Source organism: Anser brachyrhynchus (genome assembly GCF_964034855.1).
Source record: "Anser brachyrhynchus genome assembly, chromosome: Z".
NCBI classification, from domain to species: Eukaryota; Metazoa; Chordata; class Aves; order Anseriformes; family Anatidae; genus Anser; species Anser brachyrhynchus.
This window is the reverse complement of record NC_137697.1, coordinates 63,482,489-63,497,266: the sequence shown is the minus strand read 5'-3', so window position 1 is coordinate 63,497,266 and position 14,778 is coordinate 63,482,489. Positions and strand designations below refer to the sequence as shown.

Sequence of the window (14,778 nt, the reverse complement as noted above, 5' to 3'; positions counted from 1 at the left end):
ATCCAGAGAAACTGAATCTTCATGGTTGGATTAAAATTTTATTCCTCATGATGTTTTCAGCTAGGGGATAGTGGTTATTTATTACTAAGTGCCACTCTTTGTTGTGAGGCGGGCTCTCTAAACAGATACAGCCCATAACCTGTAACAAGGTTAACTAAAATCATCTGTTGGGGTACAATTTAGTGCTACAAATGTCACAAACAGAACTGAAATTAGATTCTTCACCCATTGCCCTCTGTTTCAAACTAAATAAACCAACTTCTCCTAGTGTCTCTTCTTGTGTTGTGCATTGCAGCCCTCTAAGCATCCAGGTGATATGGAGCCCCCCCCCAGTCTGTTAACATCCATTTTAGGTGTATGGAACCTGGCACAGTGTCTCAGGTGAAACACCACAAGTGCCAAACAGAGGAAGATCACTTTCCACTGCTAATGCAGCTCTCTGGGCGGTTAAATGTTCTTTTACTTTGCTTATATGATGGGACATTTTAAGACAAAGATTCTCTTGTCTTGCATGTAGAACCAGAATTGCAGAAGGAAAAAATTTAGCTCCCAAAGAAAAAAAGGAATTAAAATTCTTTCTGGATCTTAAGTATCCTAAAGCTTTCATTCATTGCTGTACCAAATATAGATATTGTTGAATGGTTTGCAGATCTTGACCTCCAATATGTTTACCTTCACATTTAAAACTTTCAAGAAAATATGAACAATTCCTGGAAAAACATTTATGTTCAAATGCAAAATATCACTTTGTATTTTTGCCAAAGTTCTATGTGATGTGGATGTGTAATTTATTCCATCGTTCTTACCTCTTTTAGTATCAGGCTGTGTTCTAGCATTTTAGATTTTAACATCTCTGTATACTTCAGCTTTAGCAAGACCAGTGCCACCAAAACGTAAGTACTGCATTCATCAGCTTGAGAGCTGGATCACCAGCTCTCAATTTAGCTGTTGGAACTGATATTTCTTAGACATCCAGTGATCACAGAATCATTTAGGTTGGAAAAGACCTCTAAGATCATCAAGTCCAGCCATTAACATAGCTCTGCCGAGTCTGCTGATCCCATACTGCATTCGCCTGACCACCAGAATTCTGACTACTTTAGCTGTTTATTTGCAAGGTAAAATAATCCAAAGAGAAGAGATTTTCCAATGAAATCATGTTTTAATCCTTTAAAAATAATGATTCCAAGGATATTGGACTTTATGATCTCATTAAAACAAGTGATTTGCAATTTTAGTAATTCATTTCTCTGCATAGGGCTACAGAATTATTCTGTGTTCAGCAGTCACAAAGCTTTTCTCATTCTTGGAATCTCGTGGCATCTCCCTTTGAGTACATGTTTACCCGTTAATTCTGTTATTCACTAGTAGAAAGAAAAGTGGAGTTCCTCTTAATATGCATTTTCATAAGAATGCTGTCACCTGAGGTCTCAGCCAACAAGATTAAGCAGGATATGTCTGGGTCATCAGTTTATCTGTCAAACTTTTGTTTCCATGGTTCATTTTCCTTCCAGTCAGTACAGTTTTACACAATGAATGCAACCAGAGCATTGCCTTGGTACTAAAACAGGAGGAAATCAACTATAGTCTAAACAAGACTTGTTATGTTTTGAAGAACAGAGGGGTGGACTGACATTCTTATGAAGGTGATCTGTGGAAGCAGAAAGTCTTAATTAAGCCTATGTTTTAGCAAGGAAATATCTTCTTGGACACACTAGGTTTCATTGAATTCTAACTTTATTTCCCATTGCTACCTCTTCGAACAGCACACATTCACCGATTGTTGCTAGCAACAAAGAGTTCAGTCGTATTTTCCAAGTCTTTGCCTTGTCCCATTCTTTTATTTTGATTGTGGCCTTTGAAAGACCAAGTTTTTGTTAGCTAGAATTTCTTACTTACCTCCAAGGCTAGCAGTGTTTGTCACAGAAATGTAATCTCTGTAGACAGTTGCTCAAAGGAGAAAGTAAGTTTTTCACTTTCAGGATGTACTTTGCACATAGGCAGAGGTCAAGCTGCAACATCCAATGTTTATGTGAGGTCCTGATACCTGGAACTTCACTGTCAGAGCAGCTAAGAGAGGTGCTGTGAATGACTTTGCAGTCTCAACTCAACACTGTGACTCCAGAAGACATTGTAGTTGTAAAGAATCCATCTTCACATACCTGTGATGTTGTAGACTAGCAGAGGAATATGTCGGTACACAACTGCAAGAGTTGCAACTGCAGTATGAGAAATACCTCCTTTTTGAGGTATTTGAGGGTACAAATGATCTAATAAATTATAAAAGGATTCTTCTTCTCTCTCCCTCCTACTTTCTCTACCACCCAGCAGATATACTATATCAAAATTCTGACTGCGGTACTCTTGTTCGTCTGAATTTGTTCTGTGTGACCAGTATGATAAGGTATAGTTGCTTTTAGATGGAAGGCTGATGATACCTGACTGACAAAGTAAAGGGATCACTTACCTTGAAAATGACTTTTTAGTCCATCGTACTAAGTGAAGGGGAAGAATTTTAGCTTTTCAGTCTCTTTTTTGTCTCTGATGTATGCCTGAAGTGAACTTGAACTAGTTCAGTCCCCCCTGCTTTCTCATTTTTCTTAGGAAAATGTGCAAAGAACATAGAAACTTGCTTTAGAGAAAAAAAAATGTGAATTACGAAGATTAAACACAAAACAATTTACTGGGCATGGAAATGCATACCCTGAAGAGGTATAGCAATCCAGAATATGGGAGGACTTACAGCGGGATCAAGATAGCTAAGTTTTCCCTGACATTGATGGGAAAAAAAATCTGTTGTGTAAAAGGAAGCCAGCCTTAAGAGTTGCCATTTAGCCAGTGCAGAAGCAGCTGTTATATGTTCCCTGGTAGTACTGTCTTTACCATCATACTCTTCTTCCTCTGTTTCAGCTAAACTCCCCAATGTATGTAAAAACTGTCCTTACATGTATAAGATCGTATGTGTCATTATTTTAGGATAGAAGTTAATTTTATGTTAAACTACCATACCTGCATATAGTTCTTGTTCCTTTTTGCCTTTACCGGCACCTTACATATGCCTTAAAAAGAAAAAATGTGGCTGTTTTAGACTTGAACATATTGAAAGTCAGTATTACAAACAATCTATTTCAGTATTAACTGGTGTCATTTTAATCTGTCAGAATATTGTAGCACAAGCATTGTAATATATTTTTCTTTGTAAAATTAAGTGTGATGTTAAGACATGTATATGTTAAAAACATTCTTATGACTAAAAAGATGAGAAAAGTTATCTTTCCATAATAGCACTTAAATATTATTTCAAGAACACATATTTTAAACCATTTCATTTGTTTTATATTTTTCTTCTAAATTTAAAATCTGGTAGTCAGCAAATATATTCTTAGCATTCTTTCTATGTCTAAAAGGACAGATATAAAACATATGGAAACATGCTAGGTTATTTTCAAAGTTTCATAAGTTCTTAGATTACAAAATTAAATATTAGTGAATAACCCATATGTTATACTTTAACCTGTGTTGTAATCAGTGTACACAAGATATTAACCAAGTCATAAGCTTTCAGTGTTTTTGAATACTGTGAGGTAGTATCTTAAACGTAGGTTTAAACATCAATTTATGAAATCCTTCATACAGACAAAATAACATTTGTAAACTGACCTGTACCACCTTTGTGACCTTTTTTCCCCATTTTTTCCCCTTGAAAAACTTGTGTGTTAAAAAGCATAGTTTAAATACTAATCTCATATGTTTATGAAATCTATGTTTATGAAAAGATTACACCATATAATATCACTTTTTATTTCTTGCCTTACCATTTCAGTTTGGCATTATGCAATGTTTCTTGACAGAGAAAAATGTAATTAATTGGGAGTTAAATGGATTTGGTTTGAGAGAAAACCATGAAAAGTATCGTGGTTTTATATTCACTGAAACCTTTGTAGCCAGCCTGAGTATTGTACTGCAGCCATCTGTAGAATAATCCAAATCTTGTACTATCACACTGCTCAGCACCTTTTAAATCAATCTCTATGAACTGTAATTCAATAGCATAGAGACTTGCGGAAAATAAAAAAAAGGATTTAATACCCTCTTTCAAATTGCTAATGTTAGCCAAAACGTTTTTTTCCCCTTCTCTGAGAGGGTACTGCCTATATTTATATTCATATTTTGGCTTTGAAGAAAAACTTTAGTGGTTTGATTTCATCTTCCCTGTACATGTAAGCACTTGGAGTACCTTCTGTCTTTACCAGTCTGTCCATTTTTTTTTTTTGGTAAGCAGTACGAGTTCACACCACACCACTGTATCAAGCTGCAAATAATTTTTCAGCAAAAGTAACAAAGCAAAAGTAATGAAATTTAATTGCCTAAAATCCAAACAGCTAATTTTGCATCATTAGACCATGCATAACCTTTACTGACAAACTGAGAAACAAAAGTTGTTGCTGGATTGTTTCATGCTGAAGTGGTTGTTTCCTCATTGTTTAATGGAACCATTGCCTTTTGGTCTGTTATGCTGCAGGTGATTCATTAACAACAACAACAACAAAGAAGTTTCTTGTTTCTGGTTTGCAGTCAATAAAAAGTGAGTCTTCATTTTGCAGTCATAATCAGAAAAGACCATTCCATCATTCCTTTTTTTTTTTTTAGTAACTTTTGTAAAAAGGAGACACTTTTATGTTGAATTTGAGAAACTTTGCTTTTAAAGACCTCTTCCAGTTTTTCATCTCTTCTGTGTTGCCTGAGAATTGCTCATGTTCGCTTGTGTCATCTGCTGTCATCTGCTGGTGACGGCGATGTCTTTTTGACCACACTGATGTCAGCATGTCCGTGAGCAAAACAGGTAGCCCAGGTTCAAGCCTTGCTCTGCTGCTTTTGGTGAGGAACAGATACTTTTGAGGAGTCAGGTATTTATTTCTAAATTGTGAGTACGATAGCAAAAAACTGTACATCTGCTTGTGGGGGTTCCACCCTGCTGGGCAGCTAAACTTCACCACAGCTGCCCTGTCTTTCTCCCTCCTCAAAGGAAGATGAAGAGAAAATATGATGGAAGAGTGTTCAAGGTTTGAGATAAGGACAGGGAGATTGCTTACGAATAACTGCCATGGGCAAAACGGACTCATCATAGGGAGATTAATTTAATTTATTGCCTATTACTAACAGACTAGAGAGAGAAAACTAAGAGCAAACTAAAACCACCTTCCCCCCATCCACCCTCTTCTACCTCCTCCCCCACAAGCAGTACAGGGGAACAGAGAATGGGGTCTGTGGTCAGTCCATGATACTTCGTCTCCGCAGCTCCATCACAGTCACTCTCTGCCCCTGCTGGACATGGGGTCCCTCCCACGGGATGCCGTCCTTCCTGAACTGATCCTGCGGGGGCTGCCCGCAGGCAGCAGCTCTTCAAGAACTGCTCCCACATGGCTCCGTACCACGGGGTCCATCCATCCCCCAGGAGCAAACTGCTCCAGCACGGGTCCCCCACGGGCGGCAGCTCCCCCCAGACCCCCTGCTCCTGCGTGGGCTCCTCTCCACGGGCTGCAGCTCCGGCCCGGGGCCTGCTCCTGCGGGGGCTCTCCATGGGCCGCAGCCTCCTCCAGGCCACATCCACCTGCTCCACCGGGGGCTCCTCCACGGGCTGCAGCGTGGAGATCTGCTCCATGTGGGACCCATGGGCTGCAGGGGGACAGCCTGCTCCACCAGGGGCCTCTCCACAGGCCGCAGGGGAACTGCTGCTGCATGCCTGGAGCACCTCCTGCCCTCCTGCTGCACTGACCTTGGGGGCTGCAGGCCTGGCTCTCACCCCTCTCTCCCAGCTGCTGTTGCCCAGCACTTCTTTCCCTTCCTTAACTCTGCTCTCCCAAAGGCCCAACCAGTGTCTCTCATGGCTCAGCTCTGGCCAGCAGCAGGTCCCTTTTGGAAAAGCTGGAGCTGGCTCTGCTCTGACATGGGGCAGCTGCTGGGCTCTGCACACAGAGCCACCCTTGCTGCCTGCACGCTACCAAAGCCTGGCTACACAGACCCAATACACTGCTCTGTTTCTCAGAGTACAGTAAAACTAATATGTGGCTTCCTTCCTAATACAGAAAATATATACATACATGGATCACTTTTTAAGCAGTCTCATTCCCTGAGAGGTCTGTCTGTGAATCCCTGCAGGATGAGGCTGGTATTTAGCATCCCTCGCTCTTCACAGCTTTCCACCCCCATCAAGCAGCTGAGGTTTGTGTGCAGGCACCCAGCTGCTCATGGCAAGAATGGCTTGCCCACAAATCAGAGACATGCTTGCTGACAGCCATGAACACGCTTTTAGCACAACAGCAACAACAAAAAAGTGTTTTATCTTTGCCTTGCTGTCCAACAAAATCCAAATTGTTGATACGCTTATTGACCCATCTGAAACAAAAGAACTAATTTACAAATAATCTAATTTTCACATTTTGTAAATATTTCAGCAGGTTTTTTTGTTTGTTTGTTTGTTTTTTGGGCCGGGGAGGGAAGGGTATTTTCATCAGTTAAATTGATTTCACATTGATTTGCATTTCCTTAGATCTTTCCTCTTGCTGCTGGTGTCTTTTATCTGGCCTCTTTTCATGTGCTTCAGTAGAAACAATAGATACTTTCATATTTTCTGGTGGTGAAAAAAGGCTTTTGTGGTAAGACAATACAATGTTTCAGTATCTTACCGAACCAGGTAGGCTTAGAAGCTAACACTTTAAAAAGATGCCAGCTTTCTCCATTCATCTGAAGCCTTCTTAAAGTGTTATTCATTTGTGTGATTATACCATGTAAAATCCCTGTCAGAATGGTTGCTGTAGATGTAGAGGCAGACCACAGTAATCCAAGTTTCTTCTCGCTGGCACAGGAGGTTTTGTCCAGCTTTTCATGGAGACCAGTGGGGCAAGTTACTGAACAGTTTGGATCACAATTTGAGCTTTTGCTAAGTCTGGCTTTCTTCAGACCCATCAGATGCATGTCTGATTCAAACATAAAGGATTAGTAACTCACTGTTAATCATGTTAGCCATGAGCAAGCTTTCTAAGAAGGTCTCTAAACACTCTGTCTGCATCATTGAGCTGCTCTCCTCAAAGGAAGAAATTCTGGCCATTGTGTATATATGATCAAACCTATCTCAATCTGCATGTGATGCTCTAGGGCTGAGCTTCATTGTCCCAACACACTTTTCTAGGTCTCAGTGTTTGCTGCTTGAGTCCATAATCTAAGTTTTCAGTTGCCAATGCTAGGCTAGCATTGTACGTTATACTCAGTTCTGTTAGCAACCTGGAACTGGATTTTTTTCTGAGTACAATAATGGAAATATTTCACAACCATGCCTATATGACGTCTTCTTCGTATGTACTCTGTCAAAAATGAATTTGGCTGTATTCAAATCCGGTGAACAGGTAAGGTCAGAAAAGCTGTAAAGCGTGTCTGGAGCCAGTATGCTGACTGATGAGATCTGTCTGTTTCTTCAGCAGTAGTTCTCTACAAGCACAGGAAGAAAAGTGAGTTCCTAATCAATCAAAGTTAAGTTAAGACTATTGTGTCGGACTTGATGCGAGATATCTTTAGAATGGAAGTGTGAACTCACTGGTCTTCCTTGGCATTTGAAGACTTGCATGATAGCCCTGGTGGAATTAAATCAAACACAAAGTTGCAGCTCCCTGTTTTCCTTGCAGTGTTCATGAACATAATTTTTATATACTGTAATTTGTGTGCTAAATAACTTGTGCCATAACAATAAAGATCAAGTAATTTAATTTCTTCTCAGGAATAAAAGGAGTCAAATCAGAGTTTCAAATAAATAAGGAAGTTACATTCTGATGGTTACAAACTGCATGCTATATAAGCAATACACAGCAGTTTTGTCTTCCCAAAGACCATTTTTTCCATATCAGATACAGTGAAATTTAATACAAAGAGAGATTTAAAAAAAACAACAACAAAAAGCTTCTACTGAGATTGCTTCTTCAGACAGTTTTCTACAGTATTATTACAGTAGAATTTGCAAAATTAGGTGAGACATGAAATCAGAAAGTTGTCATGTCTAGAACTTGTGTTCCTTATGTTAATCATTGGCATTCTTAGTAATTGTGTGAAGGCCCATTAGTGAAAGAAAATAACAATTTTAAAATATATCTTGTAGATACTATATTTGGCAATTATACCTACGCATTTTCCTACTGAATCCTGAAATTACAGTGACACATTTGTGCAAACAAATACTTTATGCTGCTAATCATTAATTCTGGGTGGAGACTACTGAGGAATCAGTAATGAACTTAGACTGTGTATAAATATAGATATAGATATGCTGTCTTCAAAAAAAGGGAATAACATCTGAGAGTATATATGAAATACAGAACAGGCATAGAAGGAAGTCAGACTTCCGACAGATCTTCTATGCGCCATTTTTCATACCTACAACATATGAGGTATCAGTTAAAAAAAAAAGTGCTTTTAAATATTTTATTGTGATAGGATTGCAGTGATACATATACCACCTATTTTCCCCCCAAAATGTAGTAGTTCACTGTGATGCTTTTGTAGAAGAATTTCTTGTAGAAGGATTTAACATAATCTTTGCACAGAAATGACAACCCTACAACTCTAGATTTCTGTTTTTAAGAGATTTTCCATGCAAAGAATATTTTAAAAAACAGCCAGCCTAACTGGATGTTATTTATAGGAATGTAAATTCCTAGTGCATTCAAGGCAAAGTAACCCTCTGCCTGGATACAGCTGTTTGGAAAAAAAAAAAAAACAACGAAAAAAACCTTTGCTGTCCCCCTTTTCTTTAACAAGCTGGTATTTATTCTAACTGTGCATATTGAGGTGAAAATTCTAGTTCTTTGTTTCTCACAGTTTACCTCAAGGTAACTGTCTTGATTTTAAAAGCATTTTTCTCCCATACTGTGAAAAAAGAGTTTTGTCTGTCTCTGGTGTTCTGTGATCTCCCCAGCCTGTGTGGTCTTTTTGGTAATTGCACTCCATTTGTCCTCTGTAGCTAGCTGTGCACCAGTTCAGCCAGCCATTAATGAATATTTGTGTGAGGGTGGGAGGAGAAAATGGGAATGACTGACATTTCTTGTTTGTTTAGATGTCTGTAAGGTCTCCTGCACATCTCCAAATTCCTGCACTTGTTGGCTCACTAGCAGACTGTGCAGTGAGTATGTTCTAGGTGCTTTCCATGAATGCAAGGTTAGATCCTGGGTCTGCTGGAGTAAGGTTATCTGTGTCTGTCTCCAAACCATTCAATTCCAGTAACACTTGATTAGCTAACAAATTAGCTAGGGAGCTAACAAATACATTGAAAATGGAGGGAAGGACATCCATAGTAGGATGCCTCAGCTGCTGATTTTGACCTTCTCAAATACCATGAGGAATCTGAGTTCCTTATGCTTATTTGAAAAAGAAATACTACTTTAAGGGGAGAATGCAGTATGTGTACAAACTAATGTTCAGGAAGAGAGGGGGTTAGTATGAAGCATGTTCTGTTTTACAGCATTTGCGCGCCAAGGACTTCAAAATGCATGTAATTCAGTTCTAAGGCATGTTTGTGGGTCGTTTTTATTTCACTACAAAAAAAAAAAAGTATTTGGTATTGCAGATGGAAATAAGCTTGGAATAAGAATAAAGCTCAAAGATCACATTTTTTGATGATTATGAAAGAAATGCAATTTGGAATATGTAAGTTGGTATTTAACTCCCTGTATCCTGCTGAATTACATCCATCCAGCGCTGTAAGAACATAAAGAAGTTTTAATTGCTGTTTCTTATGTGCAGAGAGTTAAGGAACAGGTGTGCTTTTAAGTGGTGCTGGTCTGTTTTAACACATCTGCTTTTCTTACCATGCTACAATTCATCTTTCTGACCAAGCAGCTTAAATTCACTGATAAATTCTGTGAGATACAACTTACGACCCTCTTCCCATCTGTATGTGCCTAAGCAAATGCATCGTTCTCCAGAGTCCAAGGAAATTTACGGGAATTCTGAACTGATGTAGTACAGATGCTGATAGATCCACAGGGAAATGCAGACTACTAAGAATCAACTGGGGTCTATTTAGGAATGCATCTGAATTTGGCTGTTAATTGATTAATTATCTATATCCTTCCATTGTATCTGGTATTTTAAGGATTTCTAATAGAGATAAATCAGAGAATGAAAAGCAAATGTGAAGACAGTAATTAGTTGAATGTAAGTTATAAGTGACTGCAGATAGTATTGAATGTTATATTAGATGTGGAGATAGGTATATGTGTTGTTTCAACTAGTTACTATTAACAAACTTGAGTATACTGTATTTTTTTTATGCGTGCTCAGTCATAGAGCATTATCATTATCAGTAGACATTTAGATATACAAACCAGCCTGTCCCTCCATCTGTTTGCTTCAGAATACTTGGCATTTATTTTGCAATGTTGTAAAAGTAGTTACAGCTTTGCAGTTGAGAACTATGATAGCAATATCAATTTTTCATATTCAAGTTAGCTTTCAAACCAGAAGTTTGCCTTTTATTTATAACTCCTGATGCCCTGTTCTATGTGTGTGCCTGAGGTAGGGGAGTTAAGTGTGTGGAATATGGCTGGGCAATAAATAAGATTGCAAAACTCTGTCACTGGTAATAAAGCCTTTTGAGTAGTATATTAAATATAAGTATCAAGAGCATTAGATTTAAACAAACAAAAACAACAACAACAACAAAAACCACTTTGATTAAAACCAGGAATTTGCCTCTGCTTTCTGAAGTATTCTAAGGAGAATTATTTTTTGTGTGGTTTCCACTGAAAGACTGCATTGAGAAGATATGAATGTTTGAAATAAATTGTTAGCCAAGGCAATGAGAAATTGGAGAGTCTGTTTTACATCTTGTGCAGTGGAATCTTCATCCTTTAATGCTGGTGATTACGTTCAGCTGAAAATTTACCTAGTTTTCTGCTGATGGCGGGTATAAGCTGAGTATATATTAAACACTGCGGTTATTTTGTAGAATTATCCATACATTCAGAATGGCTGTTCTGGATAGGGTAACATATCACTGTTCACTGGGAGCTGGAAGTTTTTGTCTTCCTTTTCCTTCTGCTTCTCATCCACTTCCTCCACTCCCCCTCACCCCTTTCTCTCCTCTATTCCCCCACCCAACAAGGAAATTTGGTTTTGAACAGCTGTTTAGAGACCGGGGAAAATGTTACAAACGTTTGTAAGGATACCAGACAATAAATGAGAAGATAGTTTAGAGGGGAAAACAACCCTATCAATTACGCTGATTAGAATTTTAGAGAAATTCTCAGTAGGCTGTAAATTGATAAGTCCCTGGGATGAGAGAAGAGGTAGAATGAAATAATTTTCCATCTAGATGTAAAAAGGCAAAATGGCACTAAAATTTAGTTTTAACACTTAAAAATACATTCAGTAGTGATACATGGCCAAATATGTTAAATCATACATTTCAGAAAACTTATTACCATATTCCCTACAGTGTATTCAGAGTGGTGTAAAGATTTGTCATGGGCAATGTCTGCAATTCACGCAGCCTTTGCCAGTAGTAAATGCAATGTTCTGTTATGTTAAACAGCAGATGAGCACATGGAACCTAGCAGCAACTTTATTTAGTCAAAGATGCTGCAAATCAACTCGTTAGCTCAGCCAGCTGAGCATATCACTCCAGTGCTGTCCCCACACCACTCTTCTTAGACGTTGACTCAGACAAAAAGCCCATCCCGACATTTTCAAGGGTATCCAAAGAATTAACATTTGATATTTATTTTATTCATACAACTAACATCTCTGTTCAGCTATGTTTCTCTGATGCTATGAAGCCATCACCCTCAAGGGTGAAACTTAGAAGTAAGAGATGAAACTTTTACTGCCACAGGGACAAAATTTGTTATCTAGTTACAAAAAACATTGGAGTTACTGAGTGTGACAATAGGAATAAACTATTCCAAACTATTTAGTATTCTGGTTACTCTGTTACTTTTCTTTCACGTGAAGGTAATAATAGCAAAAAGAAAATGAGATGGCAGAAATGAGGGAAAAAGTAGAGTGAAGGTGAAGAATAAGGGGGTGGGGAAACAGAGAAATTTATCAGGAAAGAAGGAAAGAGAATGATATACTTGATAGAATGAGAAGTTAGACATCCAGCAAATTACTGTTTTCTTATTTATGTTCTGAGAAACACATACTAGGTCACGCAGCATCTGAAAACTTGTATGTGTAGATAAAAGAAGGCAGCCTAACTGCACTTTTCATAAATAGGCTGAGTCTCCTCTGCACACAGTGACATTTAATTAAGTCAGTAAGCTGAAAGTGATTTTTTTATCCTATGTTTTAGTTATAGATGAAAAAAGATTGCAGTGGGTAGTTCTGTATCCTTATCAGAGCAAAATTGCTTAAAGTAGATTAGGAATTTGCCTACTCTTGGGTCTTTAGCAATATTTTAGATACGTAGTCATTTTTAATACTCTTCTACTGAAAAATTAAAGAACCGGATTATAACCTAGTCCACATTACGTTTTAATTAAAGCTATTTGTGTTCACTGATTAAGGGCAGTGAGTGAATAATGGACATCTCAGCTAAAATGTGGGGCCATCAGCCTGTTCTGACATGGGTTTTACTTGTGAGAACCTATTTGTGATATGTTGGTTTTGTGGTTTAGGTGGGAACTCCTGATCATGTAACAATGATCGTTTGGCACCTTCGTCAAGGGACTAATGCTAGTAAGAAATACAAGACAGTGAAAAGAACATTTTCAGCTGGTGCCACATTTCTGCACTGTTCTTTGTGACACTGCTGTCTGTCGAAGTGGTATTTATTGTAGATGTACCAAATTTTTTACATACAGAAACAATTCTGTTTTAGCAGAGAATTAGGTGCACATGCGCAACATGTTTCATAAAAGATTGTTATATCCTCTGTCCCACTGAACCACCCCAAACGAGAAACAGACTGGCACAAAATTATAGACTTCATGCTTTCTTTTAGATCTCCATAGACGTTTGCCTGCCACAATGCAATGTGAATTTTGTCTCAATTATCAGACCATGACTATTAAATAATGAGGAGATAGCAGTCTGTTCATAAAGAATACTGATTTATTTCTAAGTATCAAAAGAACCTCAGTTAAAATGAGCATGCTTTTTTCATTTGCCTACCCTAACCAGTGACTTATGGTACTGGAGCATGCTTAGAGAAAAAGAGGAAAGACAAACTTATCAACACTTTTTATTGTATGTGAGAAGTTGATCTTGCTTTCTGATCTGACGTAGTACCAGAAGACACCAGCCTTGATGGATATGTGAAGCTTGGAGAAACGAGATCTGGTAGATCACACTGTTCTTGGTTGGAGGTGTCACATACCCAACCTGCCCCTTGCAGAAGACGTTGTGAAACTGTTGTATTGAAATCTAGCAGACTCTTCTGACAGAAACCATTCAAGAGACGACCCTGACTTCATTCGTTGTGACTGATAAATTTTAAATTATATATCTTCCTTTTATCCTGAACCTTCTCTTTTAAGTTTTACTTCCTTGCATTCAAACACCAAAATCCTTCAGGAAATGCAAATGCCAAACATCCAGGCTGATCCATTTGCTAATTGCATATCTTTTCTTCTTTCCTCTACCCCTTTTCCTTTCTGAAGAAACCACTTGTTTGCTTTCTCTTTGTTTCTGAGCTGGTAGAATGCATTTAAAAATGCTTTTACTTCCCTGTCACTGCATTATACTGTTTGGAGGGGGAATCAGCTGGAATCATGGCAAAGAGAACTGCTGTTCTAGTAGTTTTATTTCGTATTCACCATACGATTCCCAGAATTGCATTGTTCCTTCCCAGAGGGGGAAGATTGGTCTCTCATGCAAATTACTGGTCCTTTTCTAGGCTTTTGTAGCCTTCCTGAAATTGTTGGAAAGGATCCTTCTTTCTGCAGAGCGAGGAGGAGGAATTGCACCAGACAGTCTGGCCCCAGTCATTTTATCCCTTTCCTGTGTCTTACAGTTTGTTTTTGGAACAGGCATCAGGCAATACCTATCCTGAGTTCCCAGGGCTTCTGCTGCTTTTGTGTATTTGGTGTGCCAAATTCAGCAGCTTTATTTGACTTAAATCGAGACTTGCATCAGTATTAGAATATACAGAATCTGGCCCACAGCCTTGTCCATATGCAGAAGTACCCTCGCTAATTTAAGCTGAATTGTTGATCAAGCATTTTTCTACTTATTTAAGGGGTGCATCACATTGGTACCAGTTTAACAAAACTAGTGTGTATACGTCATTTCAACTAATAAAGTTTTGTGAGTAGACATGTCCACAGATTCAGTTTTCAGAGAGCCCTGTTAGTGTTAATGGAAGTGCGGCTGTGATCCTCAGGAATGCCTCCAAGCACTGGAAAATCTAGCAGCAACACACAGAATTTGCAGTAATAGTTACATATTTATTTTAAAAGGAGGAAAGTGACGAAGCAAACTAGAAGGGATAAGACTAGAAACAGTCTGGATAGATTGGTGCTATGATTGAAAGTAGCAGGCATTAAACTACCTGTTTCATGCAAGCAAGTTAAGCAGGATAGAAATTCTAATTTAACCCCCATCTCCACAGACATCAGCACATGCATGCAGGGGATTATTACCACCATCTGTTTTATTCACAGTCATTTCCATCAGTTGTGTTATTTTTTTTTTTCTTTTACTACTGTTAAAGGACTGCTTTGAAGCTGTTGTGTTAATTGTTAACTTTGGCTGAATCTGGGTGTAGATGCCTATAGCAATGTCAGCATACTA

At 38.4% G+C, this 14,778-nt stretch overlaps 1 protein-coding gene across 1 annotated transcript in view; it reads left to right on the top strand.

The window, feature by feature from the left end:
• COMMD10 (COMM domain containing 10) overlaps positions 1-14,778 on the top strand; it is a 105,213-nt gene that overhangs the window by 88,756 nt on the left and 1,679 nt on the right. The window lies entirely within an intron of this gene.